Consider the following 23,558-nt stretch of genomic DNA (forward strand, 5'->3'; position numbering starts at 1 on the left):
CTTTTCATATAAAAATATAAAAGTTATTAAAAAGCCAATTAAAAGCCAGTTTATTTAACAAATCTCGATCGGTTTGTTTACTATTAAGGGTTAACAGGCACAGATATTTGTCTTGATTTGCTGAACTTCAGGAAGCATTCAAATTCTTTTTTTCAAAGGATTCTATCTAAACTTCAAGATTGAAAATTTTTTTGGAAATAATTTTGGACCAAGATCATATAGAATGACAGAAATTTAATAAAAAAAATAATAATAAATAAATCAATAGAGTGAAGTATAGGACCATTTAAGTTCGATGAAATTCTAGGTGTTTCGAAATCAGTATTAATTTCATATTGTGAAAATAAGTATCTTTTTTAATTTATTTTCTGTATACTATTTCCGGGCCCTCAGAATACAAAGACTGGGCTAGCCATTTAATTAAGGTGTACGAACGAATTAATGCAGTCATTTTTCTCCTTGATTTAAAGGTTTACGCAGCCACGCACTGCCTCCATTTAACTCCTAATGCACGAAAAAAAAGTAACTAAAAACCAATCCGCCACCGGGTGGATTTGAACCACCAACCTTTCGGTTAACAGCCGAACGCGCTAACCGATTGCGCCACGGAGGCCACCACAACACATTCCAAATATTTTTACGTTTTTTATTCCAACAAATCTCGATCAAACAATAAAACACATTTCAAAATACGATACAAACACATTCCAAAATAGATTAACATAATTTCCTACCATCTTGCAGAGTGAAGTAAAAAAACACAAAAAAATGCAGATGAACCTTACGGTTCCTTAAAAATATTCTATTTTCTAGTTTCACAATTTTTAGTAAATGCTTTTCATTTAAAAATATAAAAGTTATTAAAAAGCCAATTCAAAGCCAGTTTATTTAACAAATCTCGATCGGTTTGTTTACTATTAAGGGTTAACAGGCACAGATATTTGTCTTGATTTGCTGAACTTCAGGAGGCATTCAAATTCTTTTTTTCAAAGGATTCTATCTAAACTTCAAGATTGAAAATTTTTTTGGAAATAATTTTGGACTAAGATCAGATAGAATGACAGAAATTTAATAAAAAAAATAATAATAAATAAATCAATAGAGTGAAGTATAGGACCATTTAAGTTCGATGAAATTCTAGGTGTTTCGAAATCAGTATTAATTTCATATTGTGAAAATAAGTATTTTTTTTAATTTATTTTCTGTATACTATTTCCGGGCCCTCAGAATACAAAGACTGGGCTAGCCATTTAATTAAGGTGTACGAAGGAATTAATGCAGTCATTTTTCTCCTTGATTTAAAGGTTTACGCAGCCACGCACTGCCTCCATTTAACTCCTAATGCACGAAAAAAACAGTAACTAAAAACCAATCCGCCACCGGGTGGATTTGAACCACCAACCTTTCGGTTAACAGCCAAAAGCGTTAACCGATTGCCGCGCCACGGAGGCCAACACAACACATTCCAAATATTTTTACGTTTTTTATTCCAACAAATCTCGATCAAACAATAAAACACATTTCAAAATACGATATAAACACATTCCAAAATAGATTAACATAATTTCCTACCATCTTGCAGAGTGAAGTAAAAAAACACAAAAAAATGCAGATGAACCTTACGGTTCCTTAAAAATATTCTATTTTCTAGTTTCACAATTTTTAGTAAATGCTTTTCATATAAAAATATAAAAGTTATTAAAAGGCCAATTCAAAGCCAGTTTATTTAACAAATCTCGATCGGTTTGTTTACTATTAAGGGTTAACAGGCACAGATATTTGTCTTGATGTGCTGAATTTCAGGAAGCATTCAAATTCTTTTTTTCAAAGGATTTTATCTAAACTTCAAGATTGAAAATTTTTTTGGAAATAATTTTGGACTAAGATCAGATACAATGACAGAAATTTAATAAAAAAAAATAATAATAAAAAAATCCATAGAGTGAAGTATAGGACCATTTAAGTTCGATGAAATTCTAGGTGTTTCGAAATCAGTATTAATTTCATATTATGAAAATAAGTATCTTTTTTAATTTATTTTCTGTATACTATTTCCGGGCCCTCAGAATACAAAGACTGGGCTAGCCATTTAATTAAGGTGTACGAACGAATTAATGCAGTCATTTTTTTTCCACCGCTCTGCTCTGTCTGTCAGATACAACTTACAGTAAGGCATATCCTGATTGATTGTCCATCATATTCAGCCGTTCGAGCCACATCCTTCCAATCATTAGCAAACTTGCAAACTCCTCTAACCCTCTCTCATGTACTTGGTGACAAAGCAAACCTAAGTGAGCTCTTTATATATATTAAACATCTAGGAATAATAAATGCACTCTGACATATCCATCCTAAATCATTAAAATGAACGTAATGACGCTGACAGACACATATTGGCCACAGTTGCCCTTGTGTCGTGAAATTTTCATACCAACAACAACAACAACAGCAGTCATTTTTCTCCTTGATTTAAAGGTTTACGCAGCCACGCACTGCCTCCATTTAACTCCTAATGCACGAAAAAAACAGTAACTAAAAACCAATCCGCCACCGGGTGGATTTGAACCACCAACCTTTCGGTTAACAGCCAAAAGCGTTAACCGATTGCCGCGCCACGGAGGCCAACACAACACATTCCAAATATTTTTACGTTTTTTATTCCAACAAATCTCGATCAAACAATAAAACACATTTCAAAATACGATATAAACACATTCCAAAATAGATTAACATAATTTCCTACCATCTTGCAGAGTGAAGTAAAAAAACACAAAAAAATGCAGATGAACCTTACGGTTCCTTAAAAATATTCTATTTTCTAGTTTCACAATTTTTAGTAAATGCTTTTCATATAAAAATATAAAAGTTATTAAAAAGCCAATTAAAAGCCAGTTTATTTAACAAATCTCGATCGGTTTGTTTACTATTAAGGGTTAACAGGCACAGATATTTGTCTTGATTTGCTGAACTTCAGGAAGCATTCAAATTCTTTTTTTCAAAGGATTCTATCTAAACTTCAAGATTGAAAATTTTTTTGGAAATAATTTTGGACCAAGATCAGATAGAATGACAGAAATTTAATAAAAAAAATAATAATAAATAAATCAATAGAGTGAAGTATAGGACCATTTAAGTTCGATGAAATTCTAGGTGTTTCGAAATCAGTATTAATTTCATATTGTGAAAATAAGTATCTTTTTTAATTTATTTTCTGTATACTATTTCCGGGCCCTCAGAATACAAAGACTGGGCTAGCCATTTAATTAAGGTGTACGAACGAATTAATGCAGTCATTTTTCTCCTTGATTTAAAGGTTTACGCAGCCACGCACTGCCTCCATTTAACTCCTAATGCACGAAAAAAAAGTAACTAAAAACCAATCCGCCACCGGGTGGATTTGAACCACCAACCTTTCGGTTAACAGCCGAACGCGCTAACCGATTGCGCCACGGAGGCCACCACAACACATTCCAAATATTTTTACGTTTTTTATTCCAACAAATCTCGATCAAACAATAAAACACATTTCAAAATACGATACAAACACATTCCAAAATAGATTAACATAATTTCCTACCATCTTGCAGAGTGAAGTAAAAAAACACAAAAAAATGCAGATGAACCTTACGGTTCCTTAAAAATATTCTATTTTCTAGTTTCACAATTTTTAGTAAATGCTTTTCATTTAAAAATATAAAAGTTATTAAAAAGCCAATTCAAAGCCAGTTTATTTAACAAATCTCGATCGGTTTGTTTACTATTAAGGGTTAACAGGCACAGATATTTGTCTTGATTTGCTGAACTTCAGGAGGCATTCAAATTCTTTTTTTCAAAGGATTCTATCTAAACTTCAAGATTGAAAATTTTTTTGGAAATAATTTTGGACTAAGATCAGATAGAATGACAGAAATTTAATAAAAAAAATAATAATAAATAAATCAATAGAGTGAAGTATAGGACCATTTAAGTTCGATGAAATTCTAGGTGTTTCGAAATCAGTATTAATTTCATATTGTGAAAATAAGTATTTTTTTTAATTTATTTTCTGTATACTATTTCCGGGCCCTCAGAATACAAAGACTGGGCTAGCCATTTAATTAAGGTGTACGAACGAATTAATGCAGTCATTTTTCTCCTTGATTTAAAGGTTTACGCAGCCACGCACTGCCTCCATTTAACTCCTAATGCACGAAAAAAACAGTAACTAAAAACCAATCCACCACCGGGTGGATTTGAACCAACAACCTTTCGGTTAACAGCAAAAAGCGCTAACCGATTGCGCCACGGAGGCCACCATAACACATTCCAAATATTTTTACGTTTTTTATTCCAACAAATCTCGATCAAACAATAAAACACATTTCAAAATACGATATAAACACATTCCAAAATAGATTAACATAATTTCCTACCATCTTGCAGAGTGAAGTAAAAAAACACAAAAAAATGCAGATGAACCTTACGGTTCCTTAAAAATATTCTATTTTCTAGTTTCACAATTTTTAGTAAATGCTTTTCATATAAAAATATAAAAGTTATTAAAAAGCCAATTCAAAGCCAGTTTATTTAACAAATCTCGATCGGTTTGTTTACTATTAAGGGTTAACAGGCACAGATATTTGTCTTGATTTGCTGAACTTGAGGAAGCATTCAAATTCTTTTTTTCAAAGGATTCTATCTAAACTTCAAGATTGAAAATTTTTTTGGAAATAATTTTGGACCAAGATCAGATAGAATGACAGAAATTTAATAAAAAAAATAATAATAAATAAATCAATAGAGTGAAGTATAGGACCATTTAAGTTCGATGAAATTCTAGGTGTTTCGAAATCAGTATTAATTTCATATTGTGAAAATAAGTATCTTTTTTAATTTATTTTCTGTATACTATTTCCGGGCCCTCAGAATACAAAGACTGGGCTAGCCATTTAATTAAGGTGTACGAACGAATTAATGCAGTCATTTTTCTCCTTGATTTAAAGGTTTACGCAGCCACGCACTGCCTCCATTTAACTCCTAATACACGAAAAAAAAGTAACTAAAAACCAATCCGCCACCGGGTGGATTTGAACCACCAACCTTTCGGTTAACAGCCGAACGCGCTAACCGATTGCGCCACGGAGGCCACCACAACACATTCCAAATATTTTTACGTTTTTTATTCCAACAAATCTCGATCAAACAATAAAACACATTTCAAAATACGATACAAACACATTCCAAAATAGATTAACATAATTTCCTACCATCTTGCAGAGTGAAGTAAAAAAACACAAAAAAATGCAGATGACCCTTACGGTTCTTTAAAAATATTCTATTTTCTAGTTTCACAATTTTTAGTAAATGCTTTTCATATAAAAATATAAAAGTTATTAAAAAGCCAATTAAAAGCCAGTTTATTTAACAAATCTCGATCGGTTTGTTTACTATTAAGGGTTAACAGGCACAGATATTTGTCTTGATTTGCTGAACTTCAGGAAGCATTCAAATTCTTTTTTTCAAAGGATTCTATCTAAACTTCAAGATTGAAAATTTTTTTGGAAATAATTTTGGACCAAGATCATATAGAATGACAGAAATTTAATAAAAAAAATAATAATAAATAAATCAATAGAGTGAAGTATAGGACCATTTAAGTTCGATGAAATTCTAGGTGTTTCGAAATCAGTATTAATTTCATATTGTGAAAATAAGTATCTTTTTTAATTTATTTTCTGTATACTATTTCCGGGCCCTCAGAATACAAAGACTGGGCTAGCCATTTAATTAAGGTGTACGAACGAATTAATGCAGTCATTTTTCTCCTTGATTTAAAGGTTTACGCAGCCACGCACTGCCTCCATTTAACTCCTAATGCACGAAAAAAAAGTAACTAAAAACCAATCCGCCACCGGGTGGATTTGAACCACCAACCTTTCGGTTAACAGCCGAACGCGCTAACCGATTGCGCCACGGAGGCCACCACAACACAATCCAAATATTTTTATTTTTTTTATCCAACAAATCTCGATGAAACAATAAAACACATTTCAAAATACGATACAAACACATTCCAAAATAGATTAACATAATTTCCTACCATCTTGCAGAGTGAAGTAAAAAAACACAAAAAAATGCAGATGAACCTTACGGTTCCTTAAAAATATTCTATTTTCTAGTTTCACAATTTTTAGTAAATGCTTTTCATTTAAAAATATAAAAGTTATTAAAAGGCCAATTCAAAGCCAGTTTATTTAACAAATCTCGATCGGTTTGTTTACTATTAAGGGTTAACAGGCACAGATATTTGTCTTGATGTGCTGAATTTCAGGAAGCATTCAAATTCTTTTTTTCAAAGGATTTTATCTAAACTTCAAGATTGAAAATTTTTTTGGAAATAATTTTGGACTAAGATCAGATACAATGACAGAAATTTAATAAAAAAAAATAATAATAAAAAAATCCATAGAGTGAAGTATAGGACCATTTAAGTTCGATGAAATTCTAGGTGTTTCGAAATCAGTATTAATTTCATATTATGAAAATAAGTATCTTTTTTAATTTATTTTCTGTATACTATTTCCGGGCCCTCAGAATACAAAGACTGGGCTAGCCATTTAATTAAGGTGTACGAACGAATTAATGCAGTCATTTTTTTTCCACCGCTCTGCTCTGTCTGTCAGATACAACTTACAGTAAGGCATATCCTGATTGATTGTCCATCATATTCAGCCGTTCGAGCCACATCCTTCCAATCATTAGCAAACTTGCAAACTCCTCTAACCCTCTCTCATGTACTTGGTGACAAAGCAAACCTAAGTGAGCTCTTTATATATATTAAACATCTAGGAATAATAAATGCACTCTGACATATCCATCCTAAATCATTAAAATGAACGTAATGACGCTGACAGACACATATTGGCCACAGTTGCCCTTGTGTCGTGAAATTTTCATACCAACAACAACAACAACAGCAGTCATTTTTCTCCTTGATTTAAAGGTTTACGCAGCCACGCACTGCCTCCATTTAACTCCTAATGCACGAAAAAAACAGTAACTAAAAACCAATCCGCCACCGGGTGGATTTGAACCACCAACCTTTCGGTTAACAGCCAAAAGCGTTAACCGATTGCCGCGCCACGGAGGCCAACACAACACATTCCAAATATTTTTACGTTTTTTATTCCAACAAATCTCGATCAAACAATAAAACACATTTCAAAATACGATATAAACACATTCCAAAATAGATTAACATAATTTCCTACCATCTTGCAGAGTGAAGTAAAAAAACACAAAAAAATGCAGATGAACCTTACGGTTCCTTAAAAATATTCTATTTTCTAGTTTCACAATTTTTAGTAAATGCTTTTCATATAAAAATATAAAAGTTATTAAAAGGCCAATTCAAAGCCAGTTTATTTAACAAATCTCGATCGGTTTGTTTACTATTAAGGGTTAACAGGCACAGATATTTGTCTTGATGTGCTGAATTTCAGGAAGCATTCAAATTCTTTTTTTCAAAGGATTTTATCTAAACTTCAAGATTGAAAATTTTTTTGGAAATAATTTTGGACTAAGATCAGATACAATGACAGAAATTTAATAAAAAAAAATAATAATAAAAAAATCCATAGAGTGAAGTATAGGACCATTTAAGTTCGATGAAATTCTAGGTGTTTCGAAATCAGTATTAATTTCATATTATGAAAATAAGTATCTTTTTTAATTTATTTTCTGTATACTATTTCCGGGCCCTCAGAATACAAAGACTGGGCTAGCCATTTAATTAAGGTGTACGAACGAATTAATGCAGTCATTTTTTTTCCACCGCTCTGCTCTGTCTGTCAGATACAACTTACAGTAAGGCATATCCTGATTGATTGTCCATCATATTCAGCCGTTCGAGCCACATCCTTCCAATCATTAGCAAACTTGCAAACTCCTCTAACCCTCTCTCATGTACTTGGTGACAAAGCAAACCTAAGTGAGCTCTTTATATATATTAAACATCTAGGAATAATAAATGCACTCTGACATATCCATCCTAAATCATTAAAATGAACGTAATGACGCTGACAGACACATATTGGCCACAGTTGCCCTTGTGTCGTGAAATTTTCATACCAACAACAACAACAACAGCAGTCATTTTTCTCCTTGATTTAAAGGTTTACGCAGCCACGCACTGCCTCCATTTAACTCCTAATGCACGAAAAAAACAGTAACTAAAAACCAATCCGCCACCGGGTGGATTTGAACCACCAACCTTTCGGTTAACAGCCAAAAGCGTTAACCGATTGCCGCGCCACGGAGGCCAACACAACACATTCCAAATATTTTTACGTTTTTTATTCCAACAAATCTCGATCAAACAATAAAACACATTTCAAAATACGATATAAACACATTCCAAAATAGATTAACATAATTTCCTACCATCTTGCAGAGTGAAGTAAAAAAACACAAAAAAATGCAGATGAACCTTACGGTTCCTTAAAAATATTCTATTTTCTAGTTTCACAATTTTTAGTAAATGCTTTTCATATAAAAATATAAAAGTTATTAAAAAGCCAATTAAAAGCCAGTTTATTTAACAAATCTCGATCGGTTTGTTTACTATTAAGGGTTAACAGGCACAGATATTTGTCTTGATTTGCTGAACTTCAGGAAGCATTCAAATTCTTTTTTTCAAAGGATTCTATCTAAACTTCAAGATTGAAAATTTTTTTGGAAATAATTTTGGACCAAGATCAGATAGAATGACAGAAATTTAATAAAAAAAATAATAATAAATAAATCAATAGAGTGAAGTATAGGACCATTTAAGTTCGATGAAATTCTAGGTGTTTCGAAATCAGTATTAATTTCATATTGTGAAAATAAGTATCTTTTTTAATTTATTTTCTGTATACTATTTCCGGGCCCTCAGAATACAAAGACTGGGCTAGCCATTTAATTAAGGTGTACGAACGAATTAATGCAGTCATTTTTCTCCTTGATTTAAAGGTTTACGCAGCCACGCACTGCCTCCATTTAACTCCTAATGCACGAAAAAAAAGTAACTAAAAACCAATCCGCCACCGGGTGGATTTGAACCACCAACCTTTCGGTTAACAGCCGAACGCGCTAACCGATTGCGCCACGGAGGCCACCACAACACATTCCAAATATTTTTACGTTTTTTATTCCAACAAATCTCGATCAAACAATAAAACACATTTCAAAATACGATACAAACACATTCCAAAATAGATTAACATAATTTCCTACCATCTTGCAGAGTGAAGTAAAAAAACACAAAAAAATGCAGATGAACCTTACGGTTCCTTAAAAATATTCTATTTTCTAGTTTCACAATTTTTAGTAAATGCTTTTCATTTAAAAATATAAAAGTTATTAAAAAGCCAATTCAAAGCCAGTTTATTTAACAAATCTCGATCGGTTTGTTTACTATTAAGGGTTAACAGGCACAGATATTTGTCTTGATTTGCTGAACTTCAGGAGGCATTCAAATTCTTTTTTTCAAAGGATTCTATCTAAACTTCAAGATTGAAAATTTTTTTGGAAATAATTTTGGACTAAGATCAGATAGAATGACAGAAATTTAATAAAAAAAATAATAATAAATAAATCAATAGAGTGAAGTATAGGACCATTTAAGTTCGATGAAATTCTAGGTGTTTCGAAATCAGTATTAATTTCATATTGTGAAAATAAGTATTTTTTTTAATTTATTTTCTGTATACTATTTCCGGGCCCTCAGAATACAAAGACTGGGCTAGCCATTTAATTAAGGTGTACGAACGAATTAATGCAGTCATTTTTCTCCTTGATTTAAAGGTTTACGCAGCCACGCACTGCCTCCATTTAACTCCTAATGCACGAAAAAAACAGTAACTAAAAACCAATCCACCACCGGGTGGATTTGAACCAACAACCTTTCGGTTAACAGCAAAAAGCGCTAACCGATTGCGCCACGGAGGCCACCATAACACATTCCAAATATTTTTACGTTTTTTATTCCAACAAATCTCGATCAAACAATAAAACACATTTCAAAATACGATATAAACACATTCCAAAATAGATTAACATAATTTCCTACCATCTTGCAGAGTGAAGTAAAAAAACACAAAAAAATGCAGATGAACCTTACGGTTCCTTAAAAATATTCTATTTTCTAGTTTCACAATTTTTAGTAAATGCTTTTCATATAAAAATATAAAAGTTATTAAAAAGCCAATTCAAAGCCAGTTTATTTAACAAATCTCGATCGGTTTGTTTACTATTAAGGGTTAACAGGCACAGATATTTGTCTTGATTTGCTGAACTTGAGGAAGCATTCAAATTCTTTTTTTCAAAGGATTCTATCTAAACTTCAAGATTGAAAATTTTTTTGGAAATAATTTTGGACCAAGATCAGATAGAATGACAGAAATTTAATAAAAAAAATAATAATAAATAAATCAATAGAGTGAAGTATAGGACCATTTAAGTTCGATGAAATTCTAGGTGTTTCGAAATCAGTATTAATTTCATATTGTGAAAATAAGTATCTTTTTTAATTTATTTTCTGTATACTATTTCCGGGCCCTCAGAATACAAAGACTGGGCTAGCCATTTAATTAAGGTGTACGAACGAATTAATGCAGTCATTTTTCTCCTTGATTTAAAGGTTTACGCAGCCACGCACTGCCTCCATTTAACTCCTAATACACGAAAAAAAAGTAACTAAAAACCAATCCGCCACCGGGTGGATTTGAACCACCAACCTTTCGGTTAACAGCCGAACGCGCTAACCGATTGCGCCACGGAGGCCACCACAACACATTCCAAATATTTTTACGTTTTTTATTCCAACAAATCTCGATCAAACAATAAAACACATTTCAAAATACGATACAAACACATTCCAAAATAGATTAACATAATTTCCTACCATCTTGCAGAGTGAAGTAAAAAAACACAAAAAAATGCAGATGACCCTTACGGTTCTTTAAAAATATTCTATTTTCTAGTTTCACAATTTTTAGTAAATGCTTTTCATATAAAAATATAAAAGTTATTAAAAAGCCAATTAAAAGCCAGTTTATTTAACAAATCTCGATCGGTTTGTTTACTATTAAGGGTTAACAGGCACAGATATTTGTCTTGATTTGCTGAACTTCAGGAAGCATTCAAATTCTTTTTTTCAAAGGATTCTATCTAAACTTCAAGATTGAAAATTTTTTTGGAAATAATTTTGGACCAAGATCATATAGAATGACAGAAATTTAATAAAAAAAATAATAATAAATAAATCAATAGAGTGAAGTATAGGACCATTTAAGTTCGATGAAATTCTAGGTGTTTCGAAATCAGTATTAATTTCATATTGTGAAAATAAGTATCTTTTTTAATTTATTTTCTGTATACTATTTCCGGGCCCTCAGAATACAAAGACTGGGCTAGCCATTTAATTAAGGTGTACGAACGAATTAATGCAGTCATTTTTCTCCTTGATTTAAAGGTTTACGCAGCCACGCACTGCCTCCATTTAACTCCTAATGCACGAAAAAAAAGTAACTAAAAACCAATCCGCCACCGGGTGGATTTGAACCACCAACCTTTCGGTTAACAGCCGAACGCGCTAACCGATTGCGCCACGGAGGCCACCACAACACATTCCAAATATTTTTACGTTTTTTATTCCAACAAATCTCGATCAAACAATAAAACACATTTCAAAATACGATACAAACACATTCCAAAATAGATTAACATAATTTCCTACCATCTTGCAGAGTGAAGTAAAAAAACACAAAAAAATGCAGATGAACCTTACGGTTCCTTAAAAATATTCTATTTTCTAGTTTCACAATTTTTAGTAAATGCTTTTCATTTAAAAATATAAAAGTTATTAAAAAGCCAATTCAAAGCCAGTTTATTTAACAAATCTCGATCGGTTTGTTTACTATTAAGGGTTAACAGGCACAGATATTTGTCTTGATTTGCTGAACTTCAGGAGGCATTCAAATTCTTTTTTTCAAAGGATTCTATCTAAACTTCAAGATTGAAAATTTTTTTGGAAATAATTTTGGACTAAGATCAGATAGAATGACAGAAATTTAATAAAAAAAATAATAATAAATAAATCAATAGAGTGAAGTATAGGACCATTTAAATTCGATGAAATTCTAGGTGTTTCGAAATCAGTATTAATTTCATATTGTGAAAATAAGTATTTTTTTAAATTTATTTTCTGTATACTATTTCCGGGCCCTCAGAATACAAAGACTGGGCTAGCCATTTAATTAAGGTGTACGAAGGAATTAATGCAGTCATTTTTCTCCTTGATTTAAAGGTTTACGCAGCCACGCACTGCCTCCATTTAACTCCTAATGCACGAAAAAAAAGTAACTAAAAAGAAATCCGCCACCGGGTGGATTTGAACCACCAACCTTTCGGTTAACAGCCGAACGCGCTAACCGATTGCGCCACGGAGGCCACCACAACACAATCCAAATATTTTTATTTTTTTTATCCAACAAATCTCGATGAAACAATAAAACACATTTCAAAATACGATACAAACACATTCCAAAATAGATTAACATAATTTCCTACCATCTTGCAGAGTGAAGTAAAAAAACACAAAAAAATGCAGATGAACCTTACGGTTCCTTAAAAATATTCTATTTTCTAGTTTCACAATTTTTAGTAAATGCTTTTCATTTAAAAATATAAAAGTTATTAAAAGGCCAATTCAAAGCCAGTTTATTTAACAAATCTCGATCGGTTTGTTTACTATTAAGGGTTAACAGGCACAGATATTTGTCTTGATGTGCTGAATTTCAGGAAGCATTCAAATTCTTTTTTTCAAAGGATTTTATCTAAACTTCAAGATTGAAAATTTTTTTGGAAATAATTTTGGACTAAGATCAGATACAATGACAGAAATTTAATAAAAAAAAATAATAATAAAAAAATCCATAGAGTGAAGTATAGGACCATTTAAGTTCGATGAAATTCTAGGTGTTTCGAAATCAGTATTAATTTCATATTATGAAAATAAGTATCTTTTTTAATTTATTTTCTGTATACTATTTCCGGGCCCTCAGAATACAAAGACTGGGCTAGCCATTTAATTAAGGTGTACGAACGAATTAATGCAGTCATTTTTTTTCCACCGCTCTGCTCTGTCTGTCAGATACAACTTACAGTAAGGCATATCCTGATTGATTGTCCATCATATTCAGCCGTTCGAGCCACATCCTTCCAATCATTAGCAAACTTGCAAACTCCTCTAACCCTCTCTCATGTACTTGGTGACAAAGCAAACCTAAGTGAGCTCTTTATATATATTAAACATCTAGGAATAATAAATGCACTCTGACATATCCATCCTAAATCATTAAAATGAACGTAATGACGCTGACAGACACATATTGGCCACAGTTGCCCTTGTGTCGTGAAATTTTCATACCAACAACAACAACAACAGCAGTCATTTTTCTCCTTGATTTAAAGGTTTACGCAGCCACGCACTGCCTCCATTTAACTCCTAATGCACGAAAAAAACAGTAACTAAAAACCAATCCGCCACCGGGTGGATTTGAACCACCAACCTTTCGGTTAACAGCCAAAAGCGTTAACCGATTGCCGCGCCACGGAGGCCAACACAACACATTCCAAATATTTTTACGTTTTTTATTCCAACAAATCTCGATCAAACAATAAAACACATTTCAAAATACGATATAAACACATTCCAAAATAGATTAACATAATTTCCTACCATCTTGCAGAGTGAAGTAAAAAAACACAAAAAAATGCAGATGAACCTTACGGTTCCTTAAAAATATTCTATTTTCTAGTTTCACAATTTTTAGTAAATGCTTTTCATATAAAAATATAAAAGTTATTAAAAAGCCAATTAAAAGCCAGTTTATTTAACAAATCTCGATCGGTTTGTTTACTATTAAGGGTTAACAGGCACAGATATTTGTCTTGATTTGCTGAACTTCAGGAAGCATTCAAATTCTTTTTTTCAAAGGATTCTATCTAAACTTCAAGATTGAAAATTTTTTTGGAAATAATTTTGGACCAAGATCAGATAGAATGACAGAAATTTAATAAAAAAAATAATAATAAATAAATCAATAGAGTGAAGTATAGGACCATTTAAGTTCGATGAAATTCTAGGTGTTTCGAAATCAGTATTAATTTCATATTGTGAAAATAAGTATCTTTTTTAATTTATTTTCTGTATACTATTTCCGGGCCCTCAGAATACAAAGACTGGGCTAGCCATTTAATTAAGGTGTACGAACGAATTAATGCAGTCATTTTTCTCCTTGATTTAAAGGTTTACGCAGCCACGCACTGCCTCCATTTAACTCCTAATGCACGAAAAAAAAGTAACTAAAAACCAATCCGCCACCGGGTGGATTTGAACCACCAACCTTTCGGTTAACAGCCGAACGCGCTAACCGATTGCGCCACGGAGGCCACCACAACACATTCCAAATATTTTTACGTTTTTTATTCCAACAAATCTCGATCAAACAATAAAACACATTTCAAAATACGATACAAACACATTCCAAAATAGATTAACATAATTTCCTACCATCTTGCAGAGTGAAGTAAAAAAACACAAAAAAATGCAGATGAACCTTACGGTTCCTTAAAAATATTCTATTTTCTAGTTTCACAATTTTTAGTAAATGCTTTTCATTTAAAAATATAAAAGTTATTAAAAAGCCAATTCAAAGCCAGTTTATTTAACAAATCTCGATCGGTTTGTTTACTATTAAGGGTTAACAGGCACAGATATTTGTCTTGATTTGCTGAACTTCAGGAGGCATTCAAATTCTTTTTTTCAAAGGATTCTATCTAAACTTCAAGATTGAAAATTTTTTTGGAAATAATTTTGGACTAAGATCAGATAGAATGACAGAAATTTAATAAAAAAAATAATAATAAATAAATCAATAGAGTGAAGTATAGGACCATTTAAGTTCGATGAAATTCTAGGTGTTTCGAAATCAGTATTAATTTCATATTGTGAAAATAAGTATTTTTTTTAATTTATTTTCTGTATACTATTTCCGGGCCCTCAGAATACAAAGACTGGGCTAGCCATTTAATTAAGGTGTACGAAGGAATTAATGCAGTCATTTTTCTCCTTGATTTAAAGGTTTACGCAGCCACGCACTGCCTCCATTTAACTCCTAATGCACGAAAAAAAAGTAACTAAAAGAAATCCGCCACCGGGTGGATTTGAACCACCAACCTTTCGGTTAACAGCCGAACGCGCTAACCGATTGCGCCACGGAGGCCACCACAACACATTCCAAATATTTTTATTTTTTTTATCCAACAAATCTCGATGAAACAATAAAACACATTTCAAAATACGATACAAACACATTCCAAAATAGATTAACATAATTTCCTACCATCTTGCAGAGTGAAGTAAAAAAACACAAAAAAATGCAGATGAACCTTACGGTTCCTTAAAAATATTCTATTTTCTAGTTTCACAATTTTTAGTAAATGCTTTTCATTTAAAAATATAAAAGTTATTAAAAGGCCAATTAAAAGCCAGTTTATTTAACAAATCTCGATCGGTTTGTTTACTATTAAGGGTTAACAGGCACAGATATTTGTCTTGATGTGCTGAATTTCAGGAAGCATTCAAATTCTTTTTTTCAAAGGATTTTATCTAAACTTCAAGATTGAAAATTTTTTTGGAAATAATTTTGGACTAAGATCAGATACAATGACAGAAATTTAATAAAAAAAAATAATAATAAATAAATCAATAGAGTGAAGTATAGGACCATTTAAGTTCGATGAAATTCTAGGTGTTTCGAAATCAGTATTAATTTCATATTATGAAAATAAGTGTCTTTTTTAATTTATTTTCTGTATACTATTTCCGGGCCCTCAGAATACAAAGACTGGGCTAGCCATTTAATTAAGGTGTACGAACGAATTAATGCAGTCATTTTTCTCCTTGATTTAAAGGTTTACGCAGCCACGCACTGCCTCCATTTAACTCCTAATGCATGAAAAAAACTAACTAAAAACCAATCAGCCACCGGGTGGATTTGAACCACCAACCTTTCGGTTAACAGCCAAAAGCGTTAACCGATTGCGCCACGGAGGCCACCACAACACATTCCAAATATTTTTACGTTTTTTATTCCAACAAATCTCGATCAAACAATAAAACACATTTCAAAATACGATATAAACACATTCCAAAATAGATTAACATAATTTCCTACCATCTTGCAGAGTGAAGTAAAAAAACACAAAAAAATGCAGATGAACCTTACGGTTCCTTAAAAATATTCTATTTTCTAGTTTCACAATTTTTAGTAAATGCTTTTCATATAAAAATATAAAAGTTATTAAAAAGCCAATTAAAAGCCAGTTTATTTAACAAATCTCGATCGGTTTGTTTACTATTAAGGGTTAACAGGCACAGATATTTGTCTTGATTTGCTGAACTTCAGGAAGCATTCAAATTCTTTTTTTCAAAGGATTCTATCTAAACTTCAAGATTGAAAATTTTTTTGGAAATAATTTTGGACCAAGATCAGATAGAATGACAGAAATTTAATAAAAAAAATAATAATAAATAAATCAATAGAGTGAAGTATAGGACCATTTAAGTTCGATGAAATTCTAGGTGTTTCGAAATCAGTATTAATTTCATATTGTGAAAATAAGTATCTTTTTTAATTTATTTTCTGTATACTATTTCCGGGCCCTCAGAATACAAAGACTGGGCTAGCCATTTAATTAAGGTGTACGAACGAATTAATGCAGTCATTTTTCTCCTTGATTTAAAGGTTTACGCAGCCACGCACTGCCTCCATTTAACTCCTAATGCACGAAAAAAAAGTAACTAAAAACCAATCCGCCACCGGGTGGATTTGAACCACCAACCTTTCGGTTAACAGCCGAACGCGCTAACCGATTGCGCCACGGAGGCCACCACAACACATTCCAAATATTTTTACGTTTTTTATTCCAACAAATCTCGATCAAACAATAAAACACATTTCAAAATACGATACAAACACATTCCAAAATAGATTAACATAATTTCCTACCATCTTGCAGAGTGAAGTAAAAAAACACAAAAAAATGCAGATGAACCTTACGGTTCCTTAAAAATATTCTATTTTCTAGTTTCACAATTTTTAGTAAATGCTTTTCATTTAAAAATATAAAAGTTATTAAAAGGCCAATTCAAAGCCAGTTTATTTAACAAATCTCGATCGGTTTGTTTACTATTAAGGGTTAACAGGCACAGATATTTGTCTTGATGTGCTGAACTTCAGGAAGCATTCAAATTCTTTTTTTCAAAGGATTCTATCTAAACTTCAAGATTGAAAATTTTTTTGGAAATAATTTTGGACTAAGATCAGATAGAATGACAGAAATTTAATAAAAAAAAATAATAATAAATAAATCAATAGAGTGAAGTATAGGACCATTTAAGTTCGATGAAATTCTAGGTGTTTCGAAATCAGTATTAATTTCATATTGTGAAAATAAGTATCTTTTTTAATTTATTTTCTGTATACTATTTCCGGGCCCTCAGAATACAAAGACTGGGCTAGCCATTTAATGAAGGTGTACGAAGGAATTAATGCAGTCATTTTTCTCCTTGATTTAAAGGTTTACGCAGCCACGCACTGCCTCCATTTAACTCCTAATGCACAAAAAAAAAAAAAGTAACTGAAAAAGAAATCCGCCACCGGGTGGATTTGAACCACCAAGCTTTCGGTTAACTGCCGAACGCGCTAACCGATTGCGCCACGGAGGCGACCACAACACATTCCAAATATTTTTTTTTTTTTAATCCAACAAATCTCGATGAAACAATAAAACACATTTCAAAATACGATACAAACACATTCCAAAATAGATTAACATAATTTCCTACCATCTTACAGAGTGAAGTAAAAAAACACAAACAAACCGTTAGGAACCTTACGGTTCCTTAAATATATTCTAGTTTCACAATTTTTAGTAAATGCTTTTCATATAAAAATATAAAAGTTATTAAAAAGCCAATTCAAAGCCAGTTTATTTAACAAATCTCGATCGGTTTGTTTACTATTAAGGGTTAACAGGCACAGATATTTGTCTTGATTTGCTGAACTTCAGGAGGCATTCAAATTCTTTTTTTCAAAGGATTCTATCTAAACTTCAAGATTGAAAATTTTTTGGAAATAATTTTGGACTAAGATCAGATAGAATGACAGAAATTTAATAAAAAAAATAATAATAAATAAATCAATAGAGTGAAGTATAGGACCATTTAAGTTCGATGAAATTCTAGGTGTTTCGAAATCAGTATTAATTTCATATTGTGAAAATATGTATTTTTTTAAATTTATTTTCTGTATACTATTTCCGGGCACTCAGAATACAAAGACTGGGCTAGCCATTTAATTAAGGTGTACGAAGGAATTAATGCAGTCATTTTTCTCCTTGATTTAAAGGTTTACGCAGCCACGCACTGCCTCCATTTAACTCCTAATGCACGAAAAAAAAGTAACTAAAAAGAAATCCGCCACCGGGTGGATTTGAACCACCAACCTTTCGGTTAACAGCCGAACGCGCTAACCGATTGTGCCACGGAGGCGACCACAACACATTCCAAATATTTTTATTTTTTTTATCCAACAAATCTCGATGAAACAATAAAACACATTTCAAAATACGATACAAACACATTCCAAAATAGATTAACATAATTTCCTACCATCTTGCAGAGTGAAGTAAAAAAACACAAAAAAATGCAGATGAACCTTACGGTTCCTTAAAAATATTCTATTTTCTAGTTTCACAATTTTTAGTAAATGCTTTTCATATAAAAATATAAAAGTTATTAAAAAGCCAATTCAAAGCCAGTTTATTTAACAAATCTCGATCGGTTTGTTTACTATTAAGGGTTAACAGGCACAGATATTTGTCTTGATTTGCTGAACTTCAGGAGGCAGTCAAATTCTTTTTTTCAAAGGATTCTATCTAAACTTCAAGATTGAAAATTTTTTTGGAAATAATTTTGGACTAAGATCAGATAGAATGACAGAAATTTAATAAAAAAAAAAATAATAAATAAATCAATAGAGTGAAGTATAGGACCATTCAAGTTCGATGAAATTCTAGGTGTTTCGAAATCAGTATTAATTTCATATTGTGAAAATAAGTATCTTTTTTAATTTATTTTCTGTATACTATTTCCGGGCCCTCAGAATACAAAGACTGGGCTAGCCATTTAATTAAGGTGTACGAAGGAATTAATGCAGTCATTTTTCTCCTTGATTTAAAGGTTTACGCAGCCACGCACTGCCTCCATTTAACTCCTAATGCACGAAAAAAAAGTAACTAAAAAGAAATCCGCCACCGGGTGGATTTGAACCACCAACCTTTCGGTTAACAGCCGAACGCGCTAACCGATTGCGCCACGGAGGCGACCACAACACATTCCAAATATTTTTATTTTTTTAATCCAACAAATCTCGATGAAACAATAAAACACATTTCAAAATACGATACCAACACATTCCAAAATAGATTAACATAGAGTGAAATAGGACCATTTAAGTTCGATGAAATTCTAGGTGTTTCGAAATCAGTATTAATTTCATATTGTGAAAATAAGTATCTTTTTTAATTTATTTTCTGTATACTATTTCCGGGCCCTCAGAATACAAAGACTGGGCTAGCCATTTAATTAAGGTGTACGAACGAATTAATGCAGTCATTTTTCTCCTTGATTTAAAGGTTTACGCAGCCACGCACTGCCTCCATTTAACTCCTAATGCACGAAAAAAAAGTAACTAAAAACCAATCCGCCCCCGGGTGGATTTGAACCACCAACCTTTCGGTTAATAGCTGAACGCGCTAATCGATTGCGACACGGAGGGCACCACAACAAATTCCAAATATTTTTACGTTTTTTATTCCAACAAATCTCGATGAAACAATAAAACACATTTCAAAATACGATACAAACACATTCCAAAATAGATTAACATAATTTCCTACCATCTTGCAGAGTGAAGTAAAAAAAACACAAAAAAATGCAGATGAACCTTACGGTTCCTTAAAAATATTCTATTTTCTAGTTTCACAATTTTTAGTAAATGCTTTTCATATAAAAATATAAAAGTTATTAAAAAGCCAATTCAAAGCTAGTTTATTTAACAAATCTCGATCGGTTTGTTTACTATTAAGGGTTAACAGGCACAGATATTTGTCTTGATGTGCTGAACTTCAGGAAGCATTCAAATTCTTTTTTTCAAAGGATTCTATCTAAACTTCAAGATTGAAAATTTTTTTTGAAATAATTTTGGACTAAGATCAGATAGAATGACAGAAATTTAATAAAAAAAAATAATAATAAATAAATCAATAGAGTGAAGTATAGGACCATTTAAGTTCGATGAAATTCTAGGTGTTTCGAAATCAGTATTAATTTCATATTGTGAAAATAAGTATCTTTTTTAATTTATTTTCTGTATACTATTTCCGGGCCCTCAGAATACAAAGACTGGGCTAGCCATTTAATTAAGGTGTACGAAGGAATTAATGCAGTCATTTTTCTCCTTGATTTAAAGGTTTACGCAGCCACGCACTGCCTCCATTTAACTCCTAATGCACGAAAAAAAAGTAACTAAAAAGAAATCCGCCACCGGGTGGATTTGAACCACCAACCTTTCGGTTAACAGCCAAACGCGCTAACCGATTGCGCCACGGAGGCGACCACAACACATTCCAAATATTTTTATTTTTTTAATCCAACAAATCTCGATGAAACAATAAAACACATTTCAAAATACGATACCAACACATTCCAAAATAGATTAACATAATTTCCTACCATCTTGCAGAGTGAAGTAAAAAAACACAAACAAACCGTAAGGAACTTTACGGTTCCTTAAATATATCCTATTTTCTAGTTTCACAATTTTTAGTAAATGCTTTTCATATAAAAATATAAAAGTTATTAAAAAGCCAATTCAAAGCCAGTTTATTTAACAAATCTCGATCGGTTTGTTTACTATTAAGGGTTAACAGGCACAGATATTTGTCTTGATTTGCTGAACTTCAGGAGGCATTCAAATTCTTTTTTTCAAAGGATTCTATCTAAACTTCAAGATTGAAAATTTTTTTGGAAATAATTTTGGACTAAGATCAGATAGAATGACAGAAATTTAATAAAAAAAATAATAATAAATAAATCAATAGAGTGAAGTATAGGACCATTTAAGTTCGATGAAATTCTAGGTGTTTCGAAATCAGTGTTAATTTCATATTGTGAAAATAAGTATCTTTTTTAATTTATTTTCTGTATACTATTTCCGGGCCCTCAGAATACAAAGACTGGGCTAGCCATTTAATTAAGGTGTACGAAGGAATTAATGCAGTCATTTTTCTCCTTGATTTAAAGGTTTACGCAGCCACGCACTGCCTCCATTTAACTCCTAATGCACGAAAAAAAAGTAACTAAAAAGCAATCCGCCACCGGGTGGATTTGAACCACCAACCTTACAATTAACAGCCAAACGCGCTAACCGATTGCGCCACGGAGGCCACCGCAACACATTCCAACTATTTTACGTTTTTTATTCCAACAAATCTCGATCAAACAATAAAACACATTTCAAAATACGATACAAACACATTCCAAAATAGATTAACATAATTTCCTACCATCTTGCAGAGTGAAGTAAAAAAACACAAAAAAATGCAGATGAACCTTACGGTTCCTTAAAAATATTCTATTTTCTAGTTTCACAATTTTTAGTAAATGCTTTTCATTTAAAAATATAAAAGTTATTAAAAGGCCAATTCAAAGCCAGTTTATTTAACAAATCTCGATCGGTTTGTTTACTATTAAGGGTTAACAGGCACAGATATTTGTCTTGATGTGCTGAACTTCAGGAAGCATTCAAATTCTTTTTTTCAAAGGATTCTATCTAAACTTCAAGATTGAAAATTTTTTTGGAAATAATTTTGGACTAAGATCAGATAGAATGACAGAAATTTAATAAAAAAAAATAATAATAAATAAATCAATAGAGTGAAGTATAGGACCATTTAAGTTCGATGAAATTCTAGGTGTTTCGAAATCAGTATTAATTTCATATTGTGAAAATAAGTATCTTTTTTAATTTATTTTCTGTATGCTATTTCCGGGCCCTCAGAATACAAAGACTGGGCTAGCCATTTAATTAAGGTGTACGAAGGAATTAATGCAGTCATTTTTCTCCTTGATTTAAAGGTTTACGCAGCCACGCACTGGCTCCATTTACCTCCTAATGCACGAAAAAAAAGTAACTAAAAAGCAATCCGCCACCAGGTGGATTTGAACCACCAACCTTTCGGTAAACAGCCGAACGCGCTAACCGATTCCGCCACGGAGGCGACCACAACACATTACAAATATTTTTATTTTTTTTATGCCAACAAATCTCGATCAAACAATAAAACACATTTCAAAATACGATACCAACACATTCCAAAATAGATTAACATAATTTAATACCATCTTGCAGAGTGAAGTAAAAAAACACAAACAAATCGTAAGGAACCTTACGGTTCCTTAAATATATCCTATTTTCTAGTTTCACAATTTTTAGTAAATGCTTTTCATATAAAAATATAAAAGTTATTAAAAAGCCAATTCAAAGCCAGTTTATTTAACAAATCTCGATCGGTTTGTTTACTATTAAGGGTTAACAGGCACAGATATTTGTCTTGATTTGCTGAACTTGAGGAAGCATTCAAATTCTTTTTTTCAAAGGATTCTATCTAAACTTCAAGATTGAAAAATTTTTTGGAAGTAATTTTGGACTAAGATCAGATAGAATGACAGAAATTTAATAAAAAAAATAATAATAAATAAATCCATAGAGTGAAGTATAGGACCATTTAAGTTCGATGAAATTCTAGGTGTTTCGAAATCAATATTAATTTCATATTGTGATAAATAAGTATCTTTTTTAATTTATTTTCTGTTGATTATTTCCTGGCCCTCAGAATACAAAGACTGGGCTAGCCATTTAATTAAGGTGTACGAAGGAATTAATGCAGTCATTTTTCTCCTTGATTTAAAGGTTTACGCAGCCACGCACTGGCTCCATTTACCTCCTAATGCACGAAAAAAAAGTAACTAAAAAGCAATCCGACACCGGGTGGATTTGAACCACCAACTTTTCGGTTAACAGCCGAACGCGCTAACCGATTGCGCCACGGAGGCCACCACAACACATTCAAATATTTTTACGTTTTTTATTCCAACAAATCTCGATCAAACAATAAAACACATTTCAAAATACGATACCAACACATTCCAAAATAGATTAACATAATTTCCTACCATCTTGCAGAGTGAAGTAAAAAAACACAAAAAAATGCAGATGAACCTTACGGTTCCTTAAAAATATCCTATTTTCTAGTTTCACAATTTTTAGTAAATGCTTTTAATATAAAAATATAAAAGTTATTAAAAAGCCAATTCAAAGCCAGTTTATTTAACAAATCTCGATCGG

The 23,558-nt window shown here is 31.8% G+C and overlaps 1 protein-coding gene and 1 non-coding gene across 2 annotated transcripts in view; one reads left to right on the top strand and one right to left on the bottom strand.

Annotated features, from left to right (window-relative positions):
- LOC150091612 (photoreceptor-specific nuclear receptor-like) overlaps nt 1-23,558 on the top strand; it is a 196,000-nt gene that overhangs the window by 82,343 nt on the left and 90,099 nt on the right. The window lies entirely within an intron of this gene.
- On the bottom strand, nt 19,855-19,929 carry TRNAN-AUU (transfer RNA asparagine (anticodon AUU)). The gene has a single exon. It is a non-coding gene; the product is annotated as a tRNA-Asn (tRNA).

This window comes from Mastigoproctus giganteus, chromosome 1 (genome assembly GCF_048544385.1).
Source record: "Mastigoproctus giganteus isolate SK-2022 chromosome 1, ASM4854438v1, whole genome shotgun sequence".
Classification (NCBI taxonomy): Eukaryota; Metazoa; Arthropoda; class Arachnida; order Uropygi; family Thelyphonidae; genus Mastigoproctus; species Mastigoproctus giganteus.